Source organism: Harpia harpyja, chromosome W (assembly GCF_026419915.1).
Source record: "Harpia harpyja isolate bHarHar1 chromosome W, bHarHar1 primary haplotype, whole genome shotgun sequence".
Lineage (NCBI taxonomy): Eukaryota > Metazoa > Chordata > Aves > Accipitriformes > Accipitridae > Harpia > Harpia harpyja.
This window is the reverse complement of record NC_068968.1, coordinates 5557416-5582489: the sequence shown is the minus strand read 5'-3', so window position 1 is coordinate 5582489 and position 25074 is coordinate 5557416. Positions and strand designations below refer to the sequence as shown.

The 25074-nt window shown below is 43.3% G+C and overlaps 1 long non-coding RNA gene across 1 annotated transcript; it reads left to right on the top strand.

Moving 5' to 3' along the window:
• The first annotated feature begins 17740 nt into the window (after positions 1-17740).
• Positions 17741-23256, top strand: LOC128136115 (uncharacterized). The gene is made up of 3 exons (XR_008233260.1): positions 17741-19361; positions 19946-20134; positions 21423-23256. It is a non-coding gene; the product is annotated as an uncharacterized LOC128136115 (long non-coding RNA).
• The last annotated feature ends 1818 nt before the right edge of the window (positions 23257-25074 follow it).

Here is a 25074-nt window from a genome sequence, read left to right as displayed (position 1 = left end):
CTGCCACTCCAGTGTCGCAGCCTGCAGTGTGAGGACTGCAGTGGCTCAAGAGTACCATCACGCCGTTTAGGACCCTGTTCCTCCCTCGCAGCTTCTCAAGAGCTAGCCGGGAGCTCAGCTTTCTGGGCTGTACACAGACAGCCCCAGAAACAAGAACAGCCTCAGTTGTAAAAAGTTTGCTACATTACCTTCCTGCAATAACAAAACCTCCAAAGCACCACAGGATATATAATACAATAGTTGGAAGAGCTATAATTATCAGAATTTTTGTTTTCCTATTGCAGACTTAATGACCATTTCTCTCCCCTGATTGTAAGGGGAGCTCATGCCCAGGCAGCTTGAATGGTAGGTAAGTGGTCCCAATCACTCACTTAAATTCCTCCTTAATGCACATTGAAATGATCAATTGTGGCACCAGATAGGGCCTAGGCAGAATTTGGGATCATTAAAAACAAGGAAAACAATCCAGGAAGTCCAGACTTCAGTAGCTGCCTAACCCAGAATGAACTTAAAATTATCTGTCACCTAGGTTTTATTTATAGCACAAAGTCATATAAAAATTTAGAACATGATACAGGTATAGAAGCACCCCTGTCTAAGAGCAAGGTGTCCTATCCTACTGTAGACCCACTCTGATATCATGGCTAGAGGCAATGAATGCTTCCTGGATTAAATAATTTCTGCTCTAAATAATTAAACAATGTAACTAAATAGCTAAATTTCTTTTTAAGCACTGTCTATTTACCAAATGTGAATTGCATGAGCAGTCTAAAAGGGCCAACTCATAACTCCTCTCCTCCCAGCTAAGTGTCCCAGATGTTAGGCCACAGGCAAGATTTGTCTTTGCTTGTCTGCCTGGAAACATGAATAAGCATCCCAGGATGAGCAGAGACCTGGTTTCAGTAGCAGAGGTAGAGAGTGCTTCTCTTTGACTGCTTTATTGCCTGGTAGCAAAGACGCTTCTGGAAAAGTGCAAGAGGCAAGTCTACATTGCCATAAGCCTCAAGGGAGAACTAAGCCCATGTTTCCCAGGTAACCATTACCATCACTTCTCAGGCAGCTACTTCTTGAAAAAGAGCTTAACTTGACACCTACCTTCCCCACCCTTGACTTCAGGGGAAGGAGCTACCTAATGCTGGTGCCTGAGAAAGATGGAGTTCAAACACTCCCCTTGACCCACTGCTTAACTGCAGGAGCCTTCCTGCTTTGCAAGCAAATATTTTTCATGAACTTTAAAAGTGCCTAAATGTCCCTGCTGAGCCCAAGCCACCTAACTCTACCACTCTGACCCAGCCCAGCTGGAGTGGGGGGGGGGGGGGCAGGTTTCAGGTGCAGTGGGGTAGCAGCATGCACTCTCCCAGCCCGCAGCACACACCCCAGACATGTCCAGATGCCTGTGGTCAGGTGGGTGACAGGCTATCTCTAGTCAGAATTTGGAAAGAAGTTATCTTTTTTGTAAAATGCAGCCATTGTACATTTTGGGGACAGAGAGAAAGGCCCATGTACATTTAAGAAGAGTTTTCTGGAGATAATATTTGCTTCCACAAAAGCAGAACAGTTGCTTTTTGTCTTCAGAGAAACAAAGTCTATTGTAGCTGTCAACTTCTGAGAAAGACAACTCCAGAGACTCCTAGAGTATTTTATTTACTGTATTTGTTCAATATGATAACTTGAACTTGGGTAGGTTGAAAAAGAAAACAACAACAAAAAAAGAGAGTAGAGACAGTGAAATGAAAGGATATTTGGCTACAGTCAAATGGATAACTTATTAGCAGAGCTACTAAAGGACTACTATCCAAGCAGTGCTGCTGGATTTTTTTCTCTGTTTAATGTTTTGCCCATCTTAAGAGAGTTATTTCATTTTCAGTCATTTCTGCTATTCTAAGTTTGACCTATATGTATTTCAGGCATATCTAAATGGGAACTCTATTTGGTGGGCATAGTTAGACAAAGCGTCAGGCCACTTACTTATATTTTTTCCACTTAGGAAAGGTTAGCTAAATTCTCATTTGAGAAATTTCAGCTAAATCTGAATTTAATATCTATAAATCCAATCATCTGAAGTACTGCACAGAGCAAGAACTCAATTTTTTACCACACAGTAGGAATACTAGATTAAATTGCTCTCATATTCATTATTAGAGCATTACTCTTATTGTCTTATTAGCATTTACAGCTAAGAAAGTAGAATAGGTGAACAGTAATTTTATGAAAAACTATTTATTAAAATGTTGTGCCTTTCTTCACTTAATTACCGTCCTCCTCAAATAGAAAACGCAAATAAGGATACATGCACAGAAACATTTGAGTTTCACAAATATTGCAATGATATTTGGTAACCATCTAACGCACTAGTTGCCCAGGGACAAGGCACCCCACTTGCTTCTGCTTCAGACAGGTCTGTATCAAGAGGATTCTTTCTGTGGCTTACTTTCCTTATTGTAGCATGTTGCTATTAAGAAACCAGGCCACTATTTATTACAGGTTGCCCTGATTCGGACACCTACGTAGACATTTACCTCACTAAGAATGGGACCAGCTGAGAATAAATTTAGGCTTCAAGTTCATTAATGTACTGATTTGTTGTTTTAGCAGATTATGTAATTAAATAGAATTTCTTACTTGATGCGCTTTCGCAGTTGAAGGGAGACATGAACTACCTATGAGAACTGAGAAGTGACTGCTATTGATGTACTTAAGCCACCTTAAAAAGGCCACAAAGGTCTTGTGAAACAGGATACCCTTTGTATAAACAATGCATGCCTTGCTAACAACTGTGCCCCTGAAGAAGAACTAAAAGACTGATAAGAAGGGAACATTCTACCCCAGGAGGCCAGAAAATTGAATAATTGCTAATAGGCATGAAGTCAGCAAAGATCTTCGGTAACTGGGGGAAAGGTAAAGGCGGCAGGGGGAGATCATGACCACCGACTCAATTCAAGATCAAAAAAAGATTTACCCCCCCCCTCCTTGAGCATGCGCTGTAGAATAAAAGAACACTGTACCTTTAATTCGAAGTGGGGAAAACTTTAGCCCAATAGAAACTGTGGTAGATAAGCAACTACCAATAATAGTTTTGGGGGAGAACTTTGGAAACTAAATATGTAAAACTAAAGTGTATAAATTGCTTGCCCGTTTAGGTATAAGGTGTGCTAGCTTTGTGGATTACCACCTAGCCCCCATCTTTGCACAAACATGAATTGGAATAAAAATACCTTTGCTCTGTGTGTATATTGGCATCTCGCACACCGGGTAAAGGACCCCACTTTTGGGACAACACTATGTATGTGAAAAAGGTAGACACCCCATTAGCTAATCCAGCTGGTTTACCTACAGGCAGCTGCCTTACTCCAGGCAGCACAGAGCATGGCACAAGCACATCCAAAAAAAAGTGCTGGGTTCGCAACTTCTCATAACAGCACCCATTGCTGCACTAAGCTCACATGAGCCAATGCGGGTTGACTATTCCTCATTCAAATAAGAAGTCTGATCTTGCAGTCAGTTGATATAGTTCTTAACTGGGTAATCCAGAGAGTCAGGCAGCCTGGGCATCTGCAGTTTTACAGCTACTGATTTCATACAGCTCTGTGTTGCAGCCTGTAGTGGGTTGACCCTGGCTGGATGCCAGGTGCCCACCAAAGCCGCTCTATCACTCCCCCTTCTCAGCTGGACAGGGGGGAGAAAATATAACAAAAGGCTCGTGGGTCAAGATAAGGACAGTTTAATAAAGTGAAAGCAAAGGTCGCACACGACAGCAAAGAAAAACAAATGATGTTATTCTCTACTTCCCATCAGCAGGCGATGTCTAGCCACTTCCTGGGAAGCAGGGCTTCAGTACGCGTAGTGGTTGCTCCGGAAGACAAAAATGCCCCCCTTCCGTCTCCCTTTACTTAGCTTTTATATCTGAGCTGATGTCATATGGTATGGAATATCTGTTTGGTTGGTTTAGGTCAGCTGTCCTGGTTATGTCCCCTCCCAAGATCTTGCCCTGCCCCAGCCTGCCATTGAGGGGGGGGCAAAAATGTTGGAGAGACAGCCTTGATGCTGTGCCAGCACTGCTCAGCAGTAGCCAAAACACTGGTGTGTTATCAACACCTTTCTAGCTACTGATGGAGAGCACAGTGCTATGAGGGCTGCTATGGGGAGAATTAACTCCATCTCAGCCAGACCCAATACACAGCCTTAACATAGCATCAGCTGCTGCCAGCTTTCTTGTACAAGGGTCACTTATATTTGAGTTAGATAGGTAGGTACATAAAAACCTAATTCAACCTTTCCCCACTACCGCTCAATGATTTTTCTCATTTAAGAATGGTCCCTTCACTATGTGATATTGTGATAATAGATAAGCGTTTGTTAATCAAATCTTGCTTATGTTAGTAGAAAAACCAGATGTCGGCCTTAAAACAGGAAGGAGGGGGTCTTGCATTAACTACAGATAACTGGTAATGTAAACAATGTTTGTGCAAGCCTTGTGTTTATACAAAAGGTAATAAAACATGTATGTGTCAAGTGAGGGGCCCAGGGTGGTCACAGGAGGAAGACTTGGGGCCTATAAAAGGTAATAAAACACGCATGTGTCAAGTGAGGGGCACAGGGCAGTCGCAGGAGGAAGACTTGGGGGCCTTCATCCCAACAATCACCAGGAGGCAGAAAAAGACCCCCCTAGCAACAGATCGGCGCAGATGCGGAGTACACCAAGGAAGCCAGAAGGCAGAAAAAGACCCCCCTAGCAACAGATCGGCGCAGACGCGGAGTACACTAAGGAAGATACGTATACCGAAAATGACACATATACCGTAAATAGAGGACTATAAGAACTGTGGCTACAGGAAGGGGGGTTGTGAGCCGTTGGTAGAGCAGTGGCTCCCCGGCCGCCCAGCGCTGTTTTGCCTATTTACCGCTTGCTTAATAAATTACTTCTAATTATTCACCACAGTCGGCTCCTGGACCTTTGTCCAAACTTATAACAATATGCTCCCTTCAGAAGTATGTTGTTAACAGTAATTTTCCTCAAGAGTTCTTTATTATCTGTTCTTTAGAAATAACCAACCATATTAGCCAAGGAGATTTGTGTGATTAAAAAAAATATCCTATGTGAAATAAAGGAAGAATGATGAACTTGGAAGCAGGATTAAAAGGGCAAAATAAATCGGGAACAAGGCAAGAGAGTTCCACCAGGGCTGTGCATAACTTCCAAGCCCTTTGCCCTGTCTACCAGTAATTTGAAAGGGTCAAAAGAATCTGTAACATTCATCATGTGTGACATTCAACCATGCAGATGTCATTCGGTTATACACAAAATGTCTTTGCTCCTACGGCATTGTTGTGGTTTAAGCCCAGCCGGCAACAAAGCACCACGAGGCCACTCGCTCACTCCTCCCCTCTGGTGGGATGAGGAGGAGAAAATATCGACACAAGGACTGGGAGGGATCACTCACCAGTTACCATCACGGGCAAAACAGACTCGACTTGGGGAAAAAAAACAAAAATCAATTATTTAATTTGTTACTGATCAAATCAAAACAGGATAACGAGAAGTAAAACCAAATCTTAAAAACACCTTCCCCCCACCCCTCCCTTCTTCCCGGCTCAACTCCACTCCTGATTTTCTCTACCTCCTCCCCTCCGAGCAGCACAGGGGGACAGGGAATGGGGGTTGGGGTCAGTTCATCACACATTGTCTCTGCCGCTCCTTCCTCCTCAGGGGGAAGACTCCTCACTCTTCCCCTGCTCCACCGTGGGGTCCCTCCCACGGGAGACAGTCCTTCACAATCTTCTCCACAATGAGTCCTTCCCATGGGCTGCAGTCCTTCACGAACTTCTCTGGCATGGGTCCTTTCCACGGACCGATCTTCAGTCACAGACTGCTCCAGCGTGGGCTTTCCCATGGAGTCACGGCCATCTTCGGGGGCATTCACCTGCTCCGGCAACTTGGAGCCAGGGAAGCTTCTAGCAGCTTCTCACAGAAGCCACCCCTCTAGCCCCCTCCCCTGCTACCAAAACCCCACCACACAAACCCAATACAGGCATTCAGAGAGTCTGTGTTTATCTTACTTCTTTGCCTGTATAGTTTCTCTTTTAAGTCCTGAATAATGTGCAAGTCTTATTAGATTTTTAAAGAATATGCATCTCCGGGATAAAATAAAACTTAGTCCCTGAATAGCGTTTCAGAATCTTCAGAGGAATAATTCAAAGTAACAGTTACTAGCACTCAGAATATTGAATTTATTTGGTAATTCTGAACTCCCATCCTGATTTGGAAGTGATGGAAAGGCTCACACAGCTTATATTGACTCTACTAGATGCCTTTAGTATTCTCCACCTCCATAAAAATGAGTGCAGCATGAGCAGGAAGAATGTTCTCTCATATTGATTTACAGGGATACACACTCACACTCAGCTAATATAGACAGAAGGTATCATTTATTCTGTGTAATTCACATTCATTTATTTTTATTATCCTTTTATCAGTGCTTTGAAAAGGGGGTATGTTCATATAACTACTTAGCACAGATACGTGTCAGTCTTTCACAAAGGTTTATAAATAAAAGTCCTTCTCCATTATCCATTTTAACAGAAATGAAAACTAAGGCTGAGACAGTTCTCTGATGTCTTTGACTAATTTGAATGGGAACAGTACAGCCAATTTATTTACACAAAAAAATAAGCTTATCAACTTGCTTTCTCTCACTTTACAGGGTCTGAAATCCTAACACAGCCCTGTATCACAGGGCCAGAGATCACTGTGAAAAAGAAGTCCTAAACATGAAAAGTGCTAATGGAAATGTCCTAAACCAAGCAGATAACGTGTTGGTATGCAAGTGCATGGGGAATGGAAATGTCCTAAACCAAGCAGATAACATGTGTTGGTATGCAAGTGCATAGAGACTCTGATGAGAATCCAGCCTGTGTCCTGTCTGCATTTCAGCATGGTCACCATGGAAATGGGAACCAGCCTGCACAGAGCCTAACAAAGGAAATCTTTAAATGAAAATAACAACTGTGGATAGAGACTGCCCAAGATTTCTACCGGAGAAAATTACTTGGTTTACTCATCTGAAGATGTATAAACTCACTTTTACCTGCATTAACCCTAAAGGAAAGTATTTTATTCACATTTAGCTGTTGGACATTAAGCCATTACATTGGCAGTTCCAATTATTAGCCCTCATGAAAATACATTACATGAAGTAAATGCAAAACCTACTTTCTTTCATTCAAAATTAACAATAGTGAAGAAAGACCACAATGAATAACATTTATATAGTGGCTAAGAAACACAATAAAACCAAGGAGTATCAGTCCTTTTACTTCTTTGACTTCCTAAATTAAAATTCTGTGTAACTGAATCAAAAAAGCAAAGAACAATTAAAAAATTGTTCCAGAGCCAGACAGCACATAGTTAAAACTTGTTGGTAAGGTCTCATGTTGACTTTGCCCAGATTATGCACAAATAAATACTAACTGTTAATGTGTTTAGGAGTGTGATGGCAATATCCTGTATGCCTTCTAAAATAAGCATCATTTGTACACAAGACCTGTAACAGTATGAATGAAGCCTTACTTCAATGCGCAATGCTATGAAAGGCAAAACTCTGAAAATAATATATAATAACACTCTTACTACCTGACAAACTCTCTTAAAGCAGAAAAAACGGGAGATAGTTTTAGTTTCAGAAGAGTTCACATTTGGGTCTTGCTTTCAAACAATCTTCAGATTTTAGAATGATTTTAAACATTAACATTACTCACAAATATAATAATAAAACAGCAAGGTAACAAAAGATGATCACAAAAAGGGAGAAAGGCAAAAACTAAGACGGGTTGTACAGCTTTAAGTTGGTGTGTGTACATGTGTGTTATGATCATACACTGCATTTTCACCTGGACTTCTGGCTTCATTTATTGCACCAAATGTGCAATTTTCACTTGCTATTCAGTTACCACTTTAGTCCTTGCTGCTCAGTACATGGCCTTGTAATCTTTATGTATACTATTTTAACTTATGGAATTAGCAGCTTCCTTGTGGATCTATCTCAACATATCTTGACCATAAGCATCTAAGTATTTGCAAGTGACACAGAACTTATGTTTCAACACTCAAGTGAAATGAGAGATCATCCTTAGCCCCATTAAAAAAAAAAGATTAAGGTCAAAAGTACTTACCACTTTTGGATATCTAGTGCTACAGCTAAAACCTTATTTTTTCAGAATACTTTGCACATTCAAAACACAATTTCCATTGACTTCATTCACAGCTGTGAATATACAGCAGCTTTGCACGTCAAGATGCACTTTCACAACCAGCTCAAGCCAGTGGAAGTGCTGGCTACCAGTGAAAGGGACTTTTCTAGCTTCCCTCCCTCCTCTGGCCACAAGTTCTGACTGTCTCCTATGCCAGTGCTAACACTTAAATGAATTCCTCAAGTGAACAGGGTCAGGTTAGCTGATCTCCAAAACTGACCTGACCCAAAAAAGGGAAAACATTACTCAGGTAAATGGGTCCCTGACCTGTTCCCCAGACCAAACCCCAGTGGCAGCATGGGGAAACTGGTGGGAACATGCAATCAGGAGTGGACGAAATGTCCTTGCAGCAGTGTTGCAAATATTCTGGTAAAGAAATAAAAATTTAATCACATAAAAGAGTTTGGTTTGATTAAGAAGTAGAAAATTGTGAAGCATAGGTATGGGAGTGTTAAGTTTGAAATGTAGTCATAGGAACTTTAGAAAATGTACTATGTGTAACCATAAGAATTCAAGTATTGTCTAAAATCAGTTAACCACAGAAACTTTGACAAAGATTTGTTGATTTGTAGTGTTTTGTTTTAGGAAACTAAGGAAACCGCTATGGACACCAGTTTGCTGCTTGGAAACCCCTTAACCTTCCCACCTCGATCTAATTATCGAGGATTCTAATCAGTAGAGTTAAGTGAGATTAACCAATGATTGTTTTAACATAAGAATATTAATAAGATGGTGTGACTGAAGGACCAATTATTAGAAAGGTTACATTTAAGAATAGACATAGTATGCATTTTTATGTAAACTAATATAGATGATGGTGAGAATCGTACTGCGCAGAATCACCTAAGAGAGGTCAAGAAGCGGACAAGTGAGGAAGACTATGGAAGACCACCAGAGGGCTCCTGAAGACCACCAGAGACGTTCACTGCGCCTGCGTGAAGAGACATTTACATATGCTAATGATTTATCGGAAAGTTAATGATTATGTATAACATTTTCCAGAAATTTAGTGAATATGTATAACAGGTGTGTATTTAACTTGTACAGTTAGACTAGCCAGGTGCACACGATAGGTGGAGCGATCCCCCATGTGCCCAGTGCTGCAATAAAGGAGTGCCTGCTTCTTAACTTCTCATTGCTGTTAAGGAGTTTTATTCCGGATTTCGGCAACAGTTTTGGCAACCCAGATGGGACCTTGCGAGTGAGACTGGACAAGATTGAATGTTGATCGAACTCCGGCTGGCACCGAGGGATTCTCGGGGAGAACCATTGCTCTCGACTCACAAAGCTCCTCGCAACGTTCCCTGGAGAAAGGGTAAGGCACTTCTTCTTTGAAATTTGTTTGGATAGCCTGCCCGTAAGGCGTGGCGAAAGCTTCGCAGGGTTGGGGCTCAGAGGGTACCCGTTTGCATTGGAAGCCTAGGCGTCTGCCCGTAAGTCATAAGCGAAAGCTATTGCTGGGTTGGACATTTGTGTATTTGGGACAATTGTCATTTGCATTTGTTTGGTATTTAAATGTATATAAGTATAATGGCATTAGCAAAATTGTTTAAGAATAAGAGTGTAGGAAATATAACTGCTGATGAAAAGATACCAAAAACATCACCGTTGGGATGTTTATTGGCACATCGGGGTGAATTGCAGGAAAAATGGTAAACAAACAGAACTTTGAGTTATAATACTATATTGCAATTAATGTTGTTTTGTAGGAGAGAGAGTAAGTGGAATAAAGTGCCATATGTAGATTTGTTTTTTCTTTTAAGTGAAAGTATCTGACAAGGACCAGAGGGGAGTCTCCCAGTAGAACCTCTGGTTACAGCTAAACTGGGAGAACAGAAAATTGAATTTGAATTGACACTAGAGTCACCTTTTCAGTTTTAAATACCTTAGAGGGAGAGTTAAGTTTTGAAGAAATTGGTGGTATTGGTGCAACAAATGAACGAGAAACTAGACCCTTTTTTTAAATCTTTAACAATGAAATTAGGAAAGCAATGGGTCACTCATCAGTTTTTGTATGTGCCGAATTCTCTTAAACTCCTGCTAAGGAGAGATTTATTTGAGAATTTAGAGGCAGAAATTAAATTTTAAAAATGGAGAGATTAAAATTTTAATTCCAGAAACTAAACATATCAAAGCAGTGGCTTTGTTGTTACAGGATGGTTACCGAAAGCAGAAGATTATACCAGTCAAAGTAAATAATGTTGTAATTCCAATCGTCTGGACTGGGAAGTTCCTGGTAAATCCAAAAAGCAGAACCTGTGAGAATTGATTTAAAGCCAGGATCGAATCCGGTAAGAATTAAACAATACCCCCTAAAACTGGAAAGTTGGAAAGGGTTAGTATCGATAATATAAAAATTTCTAAGATATAAATTGTTGATAGAATGTGAATCCAAATATAGCACCCTAATGATTTATCGGAAAATTAATGATTATGTATAACATTTTCTAGAAATTCAGTGAATATGTATAACAGGTGTTTATTTAACCTACACAGTTAGACTAGATAAGTGCACACGATAGGTGGAGCGATCCCCCGTGTGCCCAGCGCTGCAATAAAGGAGTGCCTGCTTCTTAACTTCTCATTGCTGTTAAGGAGTTTTATTCCAGATTTCGGTAACAGCAGCAGCCCCACATTTGGGACAGCTTGACCAGATCATGATTCAGTTTTGAGAACCCCTGACTGAGCAAAGAGAAAGAGAGGAACACAAAGGCTCCAACCACGTGTCAAAGATTTGCTTTAAATGACTTGCCTGAAATCGCACTGGGCTTTTCTGACAAAAAAGCAGAGAAAGAATCCAATTCTGAAGGAGGAAAAAAAAAAAAATCTTCTCTCTTCATCCTACCTTTCTTCCTCATTCCTTGAGACCTTCTAATTTCAACACTAAGCAAGGCAGGAGTCCCAGCCTCTTCTCTGATCACACTACCTTCCCCTGTCCACAGGCGGTGACAGCAGCAAGACTGTGGACATGGACCCATAGGACTGTGTGATGTACTGATGCGCAGAAGGGACAAATCCAGGTTGCTTACTTATTTCGAGCACTTCCTAACTTTTGCATGTTCAACTCTGTTCTTTTATCACAACTTTCATGTGTATAGGTCCCAGTTCCCTGGGATTTAATCAAAAGCAATCTGAAAAAAAAGACTATGTTAGCAGGGTCCTCTCCTATCCCTCTCTACAGCTCAGCAGCCCATTGCCAGCAACGTGCCTGGGCCAACAGGATGTTTTTCCATCAGCAAGGTTCAGATATGCACCAAACAGAAAAGGGGTTACACTTGAAATTCTGGATTCTATGCAAAGTTTCAGAGGAAACCCCTCCTCCCAATTTCAGATAGGGCTGCTTTCTCCTCCAGGCTGCCCGGGTCCAATGGGGAGGCTTGAAGTCTCATGGTCCTCAGGTGGTACACATGTGGCCCAAAAGGCATAACCCTTATTTAGCTGTGATTTCTCAGTTTGGAGTTAAATAGTGTGAAGGATGCATGCTTCACAAAGTAGGGATTTTAAGAACATGTCAGAGTTATGTCATTCACATCCTGGGTTGCTGGAAGGTGTGTGGTGGGCTTGAATGTGAAGGCCTGCTGAGATAGTAATTTCTTCCACTAGGCATGGTCCTCCAACACTATCACTTGAGAATAGACTCTGAAGTGAATTATTCTCGGAAAAAGGAGAACAAGCTGATTTACCCAGAGCCCAGGAATCAGCTAACGGTATGCAGTATGGACAATCAGCAGACCAGGATCCAGAAGCAAACTGGAAAGCTGTGGTGGGTTGACCTTGGCTGGCTGCCAGGTGCCCACCAAAGCCACTCTATCACTCCCCCTCCTCAGCTGGACAGGGGAGAGAAAAAATATAATGAAAGGCTCATGGGTCAAGATAAGGACAGGGAGATCACTCACTGTGAGGGACCAAGAGACTGCGAGAGACTGGCAACCATTTTGTCTCAACCAACCAAGCAGGTAGCCGCAAGCAGCCGAAACAGGACGTGCCCTGCAGAGGTGGGGTAGTGAACTGTTTCTGGGAGGCTTTCTAGAGGTTGCGCTTCGGACGTTTTGTCACAGGCCGAGAGTTTTGCCACAGGCCCTTACCACAGCAGTTGTGTAAACAAGTTAAATGGGATAAGGGGGCATCAGCAACCTCCACCCCACCCCCCCACCCCCCAAGAACTTTTGAGAAAATCCCACAATGTTTGCGCAAAGGGCTCTCAGAGAGGGTATAAAAGGTGGGGAGACCAACCCCCAGGCGTGGGCCTGCTGCCTGAGGAATCCAGACAGTTACTACCGAGACTCTTTCCTTGCTGGATCAAAGGGTGGTGATACTTACCTCTCTTTTTTTCTCTTTCTTCTCTCTCTCTCTCTTCTCTTCCTCCTACCTTGTTGTTAGGAATATTTTGCTACGGCTCTTAGGTGTCAAGTTTTTTATTCAAAATATCTGCTACGCCAAATTTAGCCACACTTGTGTTATAAGTCAACATTAAATAAAACACATTTCGAGCATTTAGGAGCCATTGTCGTGACTCCTGCCCCGGGATTCGCTGAGCGAAACGGGGTGTTGAAATTTTCCCTGTCCCTCCTGAGTCATTGTCATGACTCTTGTGTGTGGCAACGGACTACCTAAAGGATCACCTCCCCTGAGCCCACCAAGTGGGACGGGACACTTGCCAATTACCGTCACAGGCAAAACAGACTTGACTTGGGGAAAATTAACTTAATTTATTGCCAATCAAAAGTCAGAGCAGGGTAATGAGAAATAAAAACAATTCTTAAAACACCTTCCCCCCACCCCTCCCTTCTTCCCGGGCACAACTTCACTCCCAATTTTCTCTACCTCCTCCCCCCAAGCAGTGCAGGGAGACAGGGAATGGGGGTTGTGGTCAGTTCATCACACGTTGTCTCTGCCACTCCTTCCTCCTCACTCTCTTCCCCTGCTCCAGCGTGGGGTCCCTCCCACGGGAGACAGTCCTCCATGAACTTCTCCAACGTGGGTCCTTCCTGCTGCACTTTCTCCGCTGCGACAATCTAGGGAAAATGACGCATCGCCAGGGACTCGCCCTGGGGAGAAAACGGACTAACACAGATACTGTGGACCAAATGGTTTCTCCGTTTATTAACTGCGCAACACTCGGTTATATATGTTTCTAGTATCTACTCACGCATAAGCCATTTGTTGATTGGTTAACATGTGCCGTTCACGCGCTTAAACAATAGTCTAATTGGATAAAGTCTTCTGATCACGCGAATAGTTCCTCCACCTGCATGCTGTCTTGCACCCTGTCTTCGGTCACGTTGCCCTCCTGTTATCAGTCACGTACGCCCAACCTTGTTCTACTTTTTGTGCTTACTTCAGCAAACTTATAACAAAGAACAGTAGTGTCTTGTGCTAGCAAACAGAGAATAACAGTTGTGCCTTACGCAGTTTCCCTCGTTCTCCCACAAGTTCTCCCACAATTCTCCCACACTTCCCGCGGGCTGCAGTTCTTCACAAACTGCTCCAGCATGGGTCCTTTCCACGTGTCCTTTCCATGGAGTGCAGTCCTTCAGGAGCACACTGCTCCAGCGTGGGTCCCCCACAGGGTCACAAGTCCTGCCAGAAAACCTGCTCCAGGGTGGGCTCCTCTCTCCACAGGGTCACAGTTCCTGCCAGGAGCCTACTCCAGCACAGGCTCTCCACAGGGTCACAGCCTCCTTCAGGCACATCCACCTGCTCTGGTGTGGGATCCTCCACGGGCTGCAGGTGGATATCTGCTCCACCGTGGACCTCCATGGGCTGCAGGGGGACAGCCTGCCTCACCATGGTCATCACCATGGTCTGCAGGGGAATCTCTGCTCTGGCGCCTGGAGCACCTCCTCCCCCTCCCTCTTCACTGACCTTGGTGTCTGCAGAGTTGTTTCTCTCACATATTCTCACTCCTCTGTCTGGCTGCAATTGCTGTCCCGCAGTAACTTTTTCCCCTTCTTAAATATATTTTATCACAGAGGCGCTACCACCATTGCTGATTGGCTCAGCCTTGGCCAGCGGTGGGTCCATCTTGGAACTGGCTGGCATTGGCTCTATCGGACATAGGGGAAGCTTCTAGCAGCTTCTCACAGAAGCCACCCCTGTTACCCCCCCCACTACCAAAACCTTGCCATGCAAAACCAATACAAAAGCAGAGTGCCTCTGTGGTGGGTTGACCCTGGCTGGACACCAGGTGCCCACCAAAGCCGCTCTATCACTCCCCCTCCTCAGCTGGACAGGGGGGAGAAAATATAACAAAAGGCTCGTGGGTCAAGATAAGGACAGTTTAATAAAGTGAAAGCAAAGGTCGCACACGACAGCAAAGAAAAACAAATGATATTATTCTCTACTTCCCATCAGCAGGCGATGTCTAGCCACTTCCTGGGAAGCAGGGCTTCAGAACGCGTAGTGGTTGCTCCGGAAGACAAAAATGCCCCCCTTCCGTCTCCCTTTACTTAGCTTTTATATCTGAGCTGATGTCATATGGTATGGAATATCTGTTTGGTTAGTTTAGGTCAGCTGTCCTGGTTATGTCCCCTCCCGAGATCTTGCCCAGCCCCAGCCTGCCATTGAGGGGGGGCAAAAATGTTGGAGAGACAGCCTTGATGCTGTGCCAGCACTGCTCAGCAGTAGCCAAAACACTGGTGTGTTATCAACACCTTTCTAGCTACCGATGCAGAGCACAGCGCTACGAGGGCTGCTATGGGGAGTATTAACTCCATCTCAGCCAGACCCAATACAATCTCCACCCCTTATTCCATACCATTTGCGTCATGCTCAGGTCCCACATAATTTAATACTCTCATCTTCTAACCATGCCATTGTATTTAATTCTCATTACTGAAATGCATTCTTACCAACACTTACAACTGAAACTACATACTTAAACCACTTTTATACCCAACATACAGATTTATACATTCTTATTAATTACTATCCCCTGTCCTTTAACAGATAGATATTCCATGGGCTTCTTCCACTCCTCCAGATGTTCACACACAGGTTATGACTTGGGCCCCATCCGTCAAGATGAGTGGTCAGGACAGGAGAAGCAGTATGTTCGATTGTTGGGCACCAACACCGGCTTGGTTTGGGTCACTGATGCACTTGTCTGGTTCCTTGCAAAGTTCACGCCTCTGCAGTTCAGGTCATTCCTGCTACATTACTTCCTACAACATACAACCCACATCACAGATTATTTTTCCCTCAAGGTTAAATGTCCTTGAGGCACACACTGGGTCTCCCCGTCCTTCCGCATTACCCACCAAGTACACCCAGGTCCCTGAGCAAAGACAATCCCACGAATGGGTTTGCCTTTTCCCAAGGGAGGAGCAATCCACACTGCCTTCCCCAGCCACTTCCCCATGTGCACTACGGGGACCTTATCTCCTCCCACAGTATGTAGGGGTTTTGTTTGGGCAGGACCAGGACAGTTAGCAGATCCTCTGGTGTTAACTAGCCAAGTGGCTTCTGCTAAATTTGTATCCCAATGCTTCCATGCCCCATTGCCCAGCGCTCTCAGCATAGTCTTCAACAGTCCATTATATCTCTCAATTTTTCCAGATGCTTGCGGGTGATAGGGGATGTGGTACACCCACTCAATGCCGTGTTTCTTTGCCCAGGAGCTTATGAGGTTATTTTGGAAATGAGTCCCATTGTCTGATTCAATTCTTTCTGGGGTACCGTGTCGCCATAGAATTTGCCTTTCGAGGCCTAAGATGGTGTTTCGGGCAGTGGCATGGTTTACAGGATATGTTTCTAGCCAACCAGTAGTTGCTTCCACCATCGTGAGTATGTAGCGCTTGCCTTGGCATGTTCGTGGCAGTGGTCCGATGTAGCCAATTTGCCAGGCCTCGCCATATCGAAAGCCGAGCCACCGCCCTCTGTTCCAGGGAGACTTTACTCTGGTGGCTCGTTTGATTGCAGCACATGTTTCACATTCATGAGTGACCTGTGTGATGGCCTCCATGGTCAGGTCCACCCCTCGATCACGAGCCCATCTATATGTTGCATCTCTTCCTAGATGACAACAGAGATTGCTGTAAAAATACCAAATAGCATGAATGCAAGAGGAGAGTTTCTGTTTGCAGGTGTAGACCTAGACCTTGCACAGAAACAGCTGCACCCCGCTACAACTCCCATAGCAGAGAAAGTCTGGCTGAGCTCCATACCAGCAATGGACAAAACTTATGTTAGAATCAAGCTGATAAAAATCAATTTCTTTCCAGAGGAATGTAATTTTCCAAAGGTTTGTTATTTAGCCAAATTTAGGTAGATTTTCAAGACGATGCAAATAGCACATTCCTGCGAAATTTCAAATATCTACTCTGAAGCATGAGGGCACTAGAGCTTTCCAAAGAAAATGTTACCAGAATTGAGCCCAGGAAAGCTACTGTATTTTCCACTGGCCTCAGTCTCAGAAAGAGCTGGGCTATTTTGGCTCCGATTTTTAAAAACAGGTTAAGGAAGAAACTGGATGCTGAAAATGTAAGTTTAAAGAATTAGATGTGGCAAACCTATAAGCAGCTAAGAGCAGTGTGTTACAACAGAAAGTATCAGGATTTGTTGTATAGGTTGCCCTATTAAGTCCTTCAGTTATTGTTATTCCTCTTAACGTAATCTGCTTCTATGTGCTATATACTTTTTGGCCAACAAGTAACAAAGTCATATTATCAAAATGGTAGTTCTACTGCATTTCTATTCCTTTCTTCTTGTAGCATCTACAAAGTCTTAATGGCTTTCCAAATGCAAAAGTACACACCACCAACAAATAACCCACACCTTTACTAACTGTTGCATTACTTTTAGTTGAGTTTGAAGACACAACAAAACAATACCCCTATGTGGTCCATTTAATATAGCTGATAATTCAGAAATGAATATACTGACATAAAATCAAGTTTAAAATAAACTTGGCATATTTTCTTGCAGTATTGACCAACTCAGCTAAGCTAGCCCAATTAAATTCAAGAATACCGCCTTTTATGGTAAAAGAGTTCATTAGAATTCAATCAATTTGAAAATGATTATGGGAGAGCTACAACAGTACCACCACAGTGGAGCTCCAAATCACTCAGGGAAAATGCTCCTGTCCTGAAACTTCCTTTTTCCTGCTATTTCTACAAGATCAAAAAGGCCTAAGTGAGTATTAACTCAGCAATTACATCCAAAACATCAAATGTCATGACACATCTGAAATCAAAATTATGACAGCTTTCAACTGCATAAATGAAGACAAATCATGGATAGTGCCTGAACAAAGTAGACCTCTCCCACTTCTGTCAGTCTTATTGCCAGGGGAATCCTCCTCTTGCAGTCGGTCCTTATCTTCTGCTTTTGGCACCACTCTACAAACCTTTGCAAGTCCTAATGTTATCAATTCATATGTATAATATGATTGAAATAACCAGGGAGCTGCTAAAGTCCTGTGTATAGCCCCCATCAGTTAATATTTAAAATAGGGAAACAATAACTAGACATGATTTAGGGTTTAGGAACTAACTACTAGACAACGGGGCTTTACGTTTATGACAGAAAAGGTAATGGATTGTGGTCTGGTCAATAAACCTTGAAGAACCGCTTGGAACTGCCAAGACAGAGTAAGAAGTAGGTAAAAGGCAATTCCTACAGGGGGAGATTGCGACCACCGACTCATTGACCACCTACTCAAAAGAAGACAATGAAGGAAGAAGACAGAGTCTGCGCACTAATTTACATGAGGGGCGAAGAAGAAAGAGCCAATCATTAAGGAAAGTAACAATGAATATGTATTAGTTAAGTGTATAAATGTGAGAATTTTTGAGATGAGGGTGTGCTGTCTTGAGACAGGCACCCATTCATGCGCATCAATGAAATTAATTTGAAAATACCTCAAGTCTGTGTGTTATTGGCTTGCACACCGGGTAAACGAACCCCGTTTGTGGGAAAACACTAGGACTGTGTAGTGACTGTAACCAGGAGAACAAAGGATGGATTAAGCAAAGTGCGGAGTGGATGTTTTGCCCATTGATATTTTTAAGAGGTTTTTTGGTTTTTTTTTTTTTAAATTACCAGGTTGTTTGTATACTGTATACCTCATCACAGGTTAATATTTTTGTATTTGATTTCATACCCTGCAGATGCACATTCCATTGCAGTGTTTGCTATAGTTACTGAAAGAACAAGTTGGAACAGCTCATCAGTGAAAACTAATTTTTATGCTGCTTCTTCAGTGACTTGCTAATTAAGGGTTTGTGAGAGTATACAGTAATATTAAAACTCTGAATGTGCTTGGGAATTTACTCATGGCAAGTGAATACGATGGCTTATAGATCCCAGGAAAATATATGTAATGGTAATTTAGTCAGCCAAGAGAAGGAGGAGATGGTTCAAGTTTCCCTGTCCTTTTCCAAGGAGCAACACATCTGCCCAACAGGGCAGGACCAGACCTAGAGGATTCTTGCAAATTAGGAACAGCATTCACAATGAAGACAGACACTTCTGGAAAAGTGCGAGAGGTGCGTCTACATTGCCATAAGCCTCAAGGGAGAACTAAGCCCACGTTTCCCAGGTATCTATTACCATCACTTCTCAGGCAGCTACTTCTTGAAAAAGAGCTTAACTAGACACCTACCTTCCCCACAGGTATTTATGTCTTGGGATCACCTGTTTCTTCTGAATTCTGTCCCCATTACTGGTAGGATTGAGGAAAACACTACTTGTGCTCCTGAATCTTTTAGTATCCTTCAAAGGGCCCTGAAATCTCTTTTGATCAGTCTTGGACTTTGTGTTGTGACATCATTAGTACCCATGTGAAAGAGCAGGAGTGTGTAATAGTCGAAAGGCTGTACTAAGCTCGTCAGTCATCTGGTGACATCCCTGATTCAGGCCCCAGGGAAGCAGCAAACTTCCCTGAAAAGAGGGTCTAGTCTTCAAATGGGTGCCTCTGTTCCACTCAGGAGGGAATCACCTGTAAACATAACTCGATGTTGTTTCTTCTTGGCGCTGGTCTTAATGCAGCTCTTGATGTGAGGGGATTGGTTGATCTGACCTTGGTGGGAGTACTTGCACAGATTCCTCCTCTTCTGTCTCATCAAGTCCTTCATCTACCATACCCAGAGCCTCATACCTCTTCTGTAAAGGTGTCGTGGTTTAACCCCAGCCAGCAACTAAACACCACGCAGCCGCTCACTCACTCCCTCCCACCCAGTGGGATGGGGGAGAAAATCGGGAAAAGAAGCAAAACCCGTGGGTTGAGATAAGAACGGTTTAATAGAACAGAAAAGAAGAAACTAATAATGATAATGATAACACTAATAAAATGACAACAGTAATAATGAAAGGATTGGAATGTACAAATGATGCGCAGTGCAATTGCTCACCACCCGCCAACCGACACCCAGCCAGTCCCCCGAGCGGCGATTCCCCGCCCCCACTTCCCAGTTCCTATACTAGATGGGACGTCACATGGTATGGAATACCCTGTTGGCCAGTTTGGGTCAGCTGCCCTGGCTGTATCCTGTGCCAACTTCTTGTGCCCCTCCAGCTTTCTCGCTGGCTGGGCATGAGAAGCTGAAAAATCCTTGACTTTAGTCTAAACACTACTTAGCAACAGCTGAAAACATCAGTGTTATCAACATTCTTCACATACTGAACTCAAAACATAGCACTGTACCAGCTACTAGGAAGACAGTTAACTCTATCCCAGCTGAAACCAGGACAAAAGGTTAAATGACTTAACTGTTATCTCATCAGAGACTACTTTGATGATGAATCACAATTCTCTAATAGCAGCATCCTGTCTGGTCTTAGGGGAGTGCTTACCAAATGTCCTACTCTGTATATATATGATCATTAGAGTTTGCTGGACATTTTCCATGGGAGTACTTCAATGAAAAAAAGTACTTCTCTGTATGTATGTGTGCATGCGCGCATGCATGTGTGTTTGTGTTTTAAATTGTGTATTGGCTTTGTGTGGCAAGGTTTTGGTAGCGGGGGGGGTTACAGGGGTGGCTTCTGTAAGAAGCTGCTGGAAGCTTCCCCTGTGTTCGAGAGAGCCCATACCAGCCGGCTCTAAGACGGACCCGCTGCCGGCCAAGGCCGAGCCAATCAGCGATAGTGGTAACGCCTCTGTGATAACATTTTTAAGAAGGAACAAAAGTTGGGACGGAGGTATTCGGCAGCCGGAGAGAGGAGTGAGAATATGTAAGAGAAACAACTCTGCAGACACCAAGGTCAGTGAAGAAGGAGGGGGAGGAGATGCTCCAGGCGCCGGAGAAGAGATTCCCCTGCAGCCCATGGTGAAGACCATGGTGAGGCAGGCTGTCCCCCTGCAGTCCATGGAGGTCCACGGTGGAGCAGATATCCACCTGCAGCCCGTGGAGGACCCCACGCCGGAGCAGGTGGGTTCCCGAAGGAGGCTGTGACCCCGTGGGAACCTCACGCTGGAGCAGGCTCCTGGCAGGACCTGCGGATCTGTGGAGAGAGGAGCCCACGCTGGAGCAGGTTCTCTGGCAGGACTTGTGACCCCGTGGGGGACCCACCCTGGAGCAGTGTGCTCCTGAAGGACTGCACACCGTGGAAAGGACCCATGCTGGAGCAGTTCGTGAAGAACTGCAGCCGGTGGGAAGGACCCACGTTGGAGAAGTTCATGGAGGACTGTCTCCCATGGGTGGGACCCCATGCTGGAGCAGGGGAAGAGTGTGATGAGTCCTCCCCCTGAGGAGGATGAAGTGGCAGAAAATAACGTGTGATGAACTGACCGTAAACCCCATCCCCGTCCCCCTGTGCCGCTGGGGGGTAGGTAGAGAATCCGGGAGTGAAGTTGTGCCCGGGAAGAAGGGAGGGGTGGAGGGAAGGTGTTCTGAGATTTGGTTTTATTTCTCATTACCTTACTCTGGTTGATTTGTAATAAATTGAGTTAATTTTCCCCAAGCTGAGTCTGTTTTGCCCGTGATGGTAATTGGTGAGTGATCTCTCCTGTCCTTATCTCAACCCACAAGCTCTTTGTTATATTTTCTCTCCCCTGTCCAACTGAGGAGGAGGAGGAGGGGGAGTGATAGAACGGCTTTGGTGGGCACCTGGCATCCAGCCAGGGTTAACCCATCACAATTGCTTTTCAGTGGAATTAAAAAAAGAGCTAAAATCACCTTCCCACAGCAAGAAGTGCAATATTATACATCAGTTGCACAAAACTGGATTAGAATTAATTGCATTTAGCAGAAGCAGCCCTAACACTTCACAGTTTGAAAGCAATAGCAGTTCATGCTGTGGGTGTGCTTTGAGCCCTATAAGAATCAAGAGTCAAAGCTTAGGTATTGCTGAAATTTTAGTAACAACGGGCTAATAACTGGCTGATACCGCAGTTTAGACAGCACAACTGGATTCTTTTTAAAGTGGATGATCAAGTGAGCTACCCTCAATGCAATCATGTTTTAATTACAAAGACTGAGGGCTGATACCCCAGAGATGTTGGACTTTTTGCTCATTCAGTCAAAAAAAAGGGTGAGTAAAAGACCCTCAGGCAGCTTTTTCTTCTGACTCTAGTACAGGTGGGGTATGGTGCTCCTTTACTGCTTTTCCCCGCTCGTGTACTAACCTTTCTGCCTTCTTTTCTCAGTGCTGTAAGTCTTCTCATAAAGGACAGACATTCCTCAAGGGGTCACTGAATGTTGCACCTCTTAGGGATTTTTAAAGAAATGGGAGAGGGAGCAGAAGTATTCAAAGTGGATTGCACATTTAGATCTAGCAGGCCAGTTGTCTTGGTGCACTTTGTCTATCGTCTTTCCACACTATCTGTTCACTTTCAGAGGTGGCCACAGTGAAATCCTGCTTCTCAGTTATGGTTCAGCTTGATTTGGTAACTGGAAGTTAATATTTATTGCAATGCTTCACATATCTGGTTCTGTATTACATATGGTCCTTAAGGTTTATTCACATTAAGGGTGCCATCATTCTTCCTCCTGGGGTAATAGAATGGGATCACTCTCTCTAGTGAAAGTTTCCTTCATATAATCTTCCATTACAGAGCCTTTGCATCTTATCAGAGGATCTCCTCAGTTTTCCCTAAAAAAGTATTTGAAGTTTTGCAATTTTGTGACAGTAGACACGGTCTCCTTTGGGGGAATTGTATACATGAACCTTGCTGATTATTCTTATCTCATGGCCCAAATTAATAGCCATTGATGCTCACTTTGTTGTTTGCCAGCTCATAAAATCTCACTGACAAGAGCATATTACTCTGGCCTCAGTCATTTTACACTATGCCACAACAGATGCTATTGTGTCTCAAAACTTCTATGGTTCACCTGAAACTTCCCACTACCCAGAAAAAAATGCTCTGGTGGTACTGGCGTTGTAGGTTTTGAGACTCTCAGGAACCTCAAAAACTACTGAGTTGTTCTTTGCCATTTATTTGAGGGATCTGCCATTTGAGGAGTTCAGATCAGAATATTAATTCACATTCTCTGGCCTCCCTTATGTCATGAATTTCCAATATTTGAAAAGATGCCTATAGCTATCAGCAAACAGCCATTAGGGAGTATTTTTAGCGATCAACATGTGTCTTAAAAGATACTGTGACAACATAGTTCATCCCTTCATACAAAGCACCTTTGGGTTTCATTCCAGTTATTGAGGGCTGGCCTGCTTGCCACCCAAGAGAATTTTTCTTATAGGATGGGTAAGATTTCTGCAATCTGATAAGGAACGCTTTTGTACATCTGGTCAACTAGATGACACTTGATCCTGCTACCATGTTTTTCCCCCACCCTCCTGCCTGATATTTCATCTTTAACTCAAGGTTCAATAGCTAATGGTAGATAATTTAGCAAATGATCAGTTGAGAATAGGTCCAATTCAGCAGTTAGTTATGAATATACCAAAAAGTATTTTTTTGGATATTCAGTCTTATTTTTTATTAGCTTAACAGGTTTAAGCTGCAAACAATATAAGAAAAAAACCCCCTCAACAACAAAAAAGCAATGCCTTAAGACTTAAATTCATCTCACCTTATTAATTTAAAATTCATATGTGATTCATTGGGAATATTTAAGTGAGTCAGGTTTGGTTAAAAAATGCCTACCAAATACTTGAGTAACTCTGTGACAGACAAATAAAAAGGAAGCATGAATAGGTTTTAATTCCACAAACCAGAAAACAACTACTATGTTTTCAAAATAAAAATGGTCAAAAATGTAAATAAAGGCATATTCTGAGGAGATGGAGGTCCCCGTCTTCTCATCATGTACTTATAACTCCTGTCTGAGAAATATTTGGAAGATACCCACTATTGTTATGAGCTCAAGTGGTTATTGGAGCTGTATCAAGGTTAATGATTTGGTAAATGGGTCAAAGCTGCTGGGGGAGCACATCAGCTGCTCTAGAGAGCATGAAATTATGTAGGCTGCATTGGCAGCCTCCTGTATAAGGCCTCACTTTTGGGGATCACAGGCGAATGGGAACATTTCTTTACTGGCTACCTTATTTCCCGTGAATATAATTTCCCTGTGACAGGCACGAGCTTTGCTCACCTGGAGAAAGAATCAGTAAAAATATGTATATACTCTGTGCTAGGTAGGACATAGTTCAGTCAAAACAGCATGTAATAGGTAAATGTGTGCTGGTATGTCTAGAGTAGGAAGCAGTGCTGTGCATCAGGAGCAGGACTGGAGAGTGATACAGCTATTGCTGAGGACATGATGCCCACACTATATGCCTTTTGAGGGTTTTACTTTGAAGCCTGTCTTGAATATCAATTTCATATTTATTTTTCATAGGAGAGCCTCACTTTAAAGGATATGAATATTATTCCTGCAGGACTGCTCTTCAGATCTAACCACTGGTATACTTGTCTTTGCCTGTAGTGAAAAGGAGCATTAAACTACGGCTTCTCTGTTTTCTCCCCAAAATCCTGACTTCACTATTCAATCCTGTTTAGTCCCTCCAAGGTTCATATCATCTGGTTAAGAAATCAAGTGCATGCTGACCCAGCTGGATTTTCAAACATTTGTCATCCCTATTAGCTCTTTTCTGTTCATTTTTAACATTTTTTGTGGAAAACAGATTACTTGGTTTAAAATTTTTACTCTGGGCTAGATTGTGTAACAAGATCAGTTCCTCTTGATCACCATATAAGAAAGTCAGCTTCCCAAAGTGGATTTGGATGATTCTCAGAGGGTTCGAGATGCATGGGGAGGTAAAGGAGGCAACTCCACACATTTTTAATTGATTTGCCTTTTGTCAGAATTAACCCATCTGTAACTTCCTTTGTGTCTGTGTGTGTGTGTGTTAGTTTTCAGCCACACCAACCCCCTGACTGCCTGTTAAGCCCTTGCACAAGTGCTAGTGCCACCACAAGAGGTGGAGTTGGGAATGTGCAGCCAGGGCAAAGAGGAGACTGAGTCCAGACTTACCTTGGTTTAAAAGCTCAGCCAAATAGCTAGACAGAAAGAACATGTCACCTATTGCAGATGTGATCCATTAACTGCTGTAATTTGTGACTTTTCAACAGCAAACACTAAGCTCAGGAACAGGTGCTAATTTGGGGCTGTGGTGGTGCATTTCTTTCCCCCTCTCCAGGCTGATTTATGAACTCAGGAAGGCTCGCTAGGCCTTAGCATAAGTGTAATGAGTCAGGCAGTTAAGCGACCCTTGACTGTGCCAGGAACTCTTACACAGCTAAGACAAGGAGATATGCTGTGCATCTCAAGGACTCCTGCTGCCTGGCGAAGGTGGGGGGACAGGAGTAGAGATAGCCAGTGCTCATAACAACCTGCAGCCAGTTCTTTCACATAACAACCTTGAGACATTACAATCCTCCCCTGACAATCTTGAAGCATCCCATATCTATGTTTT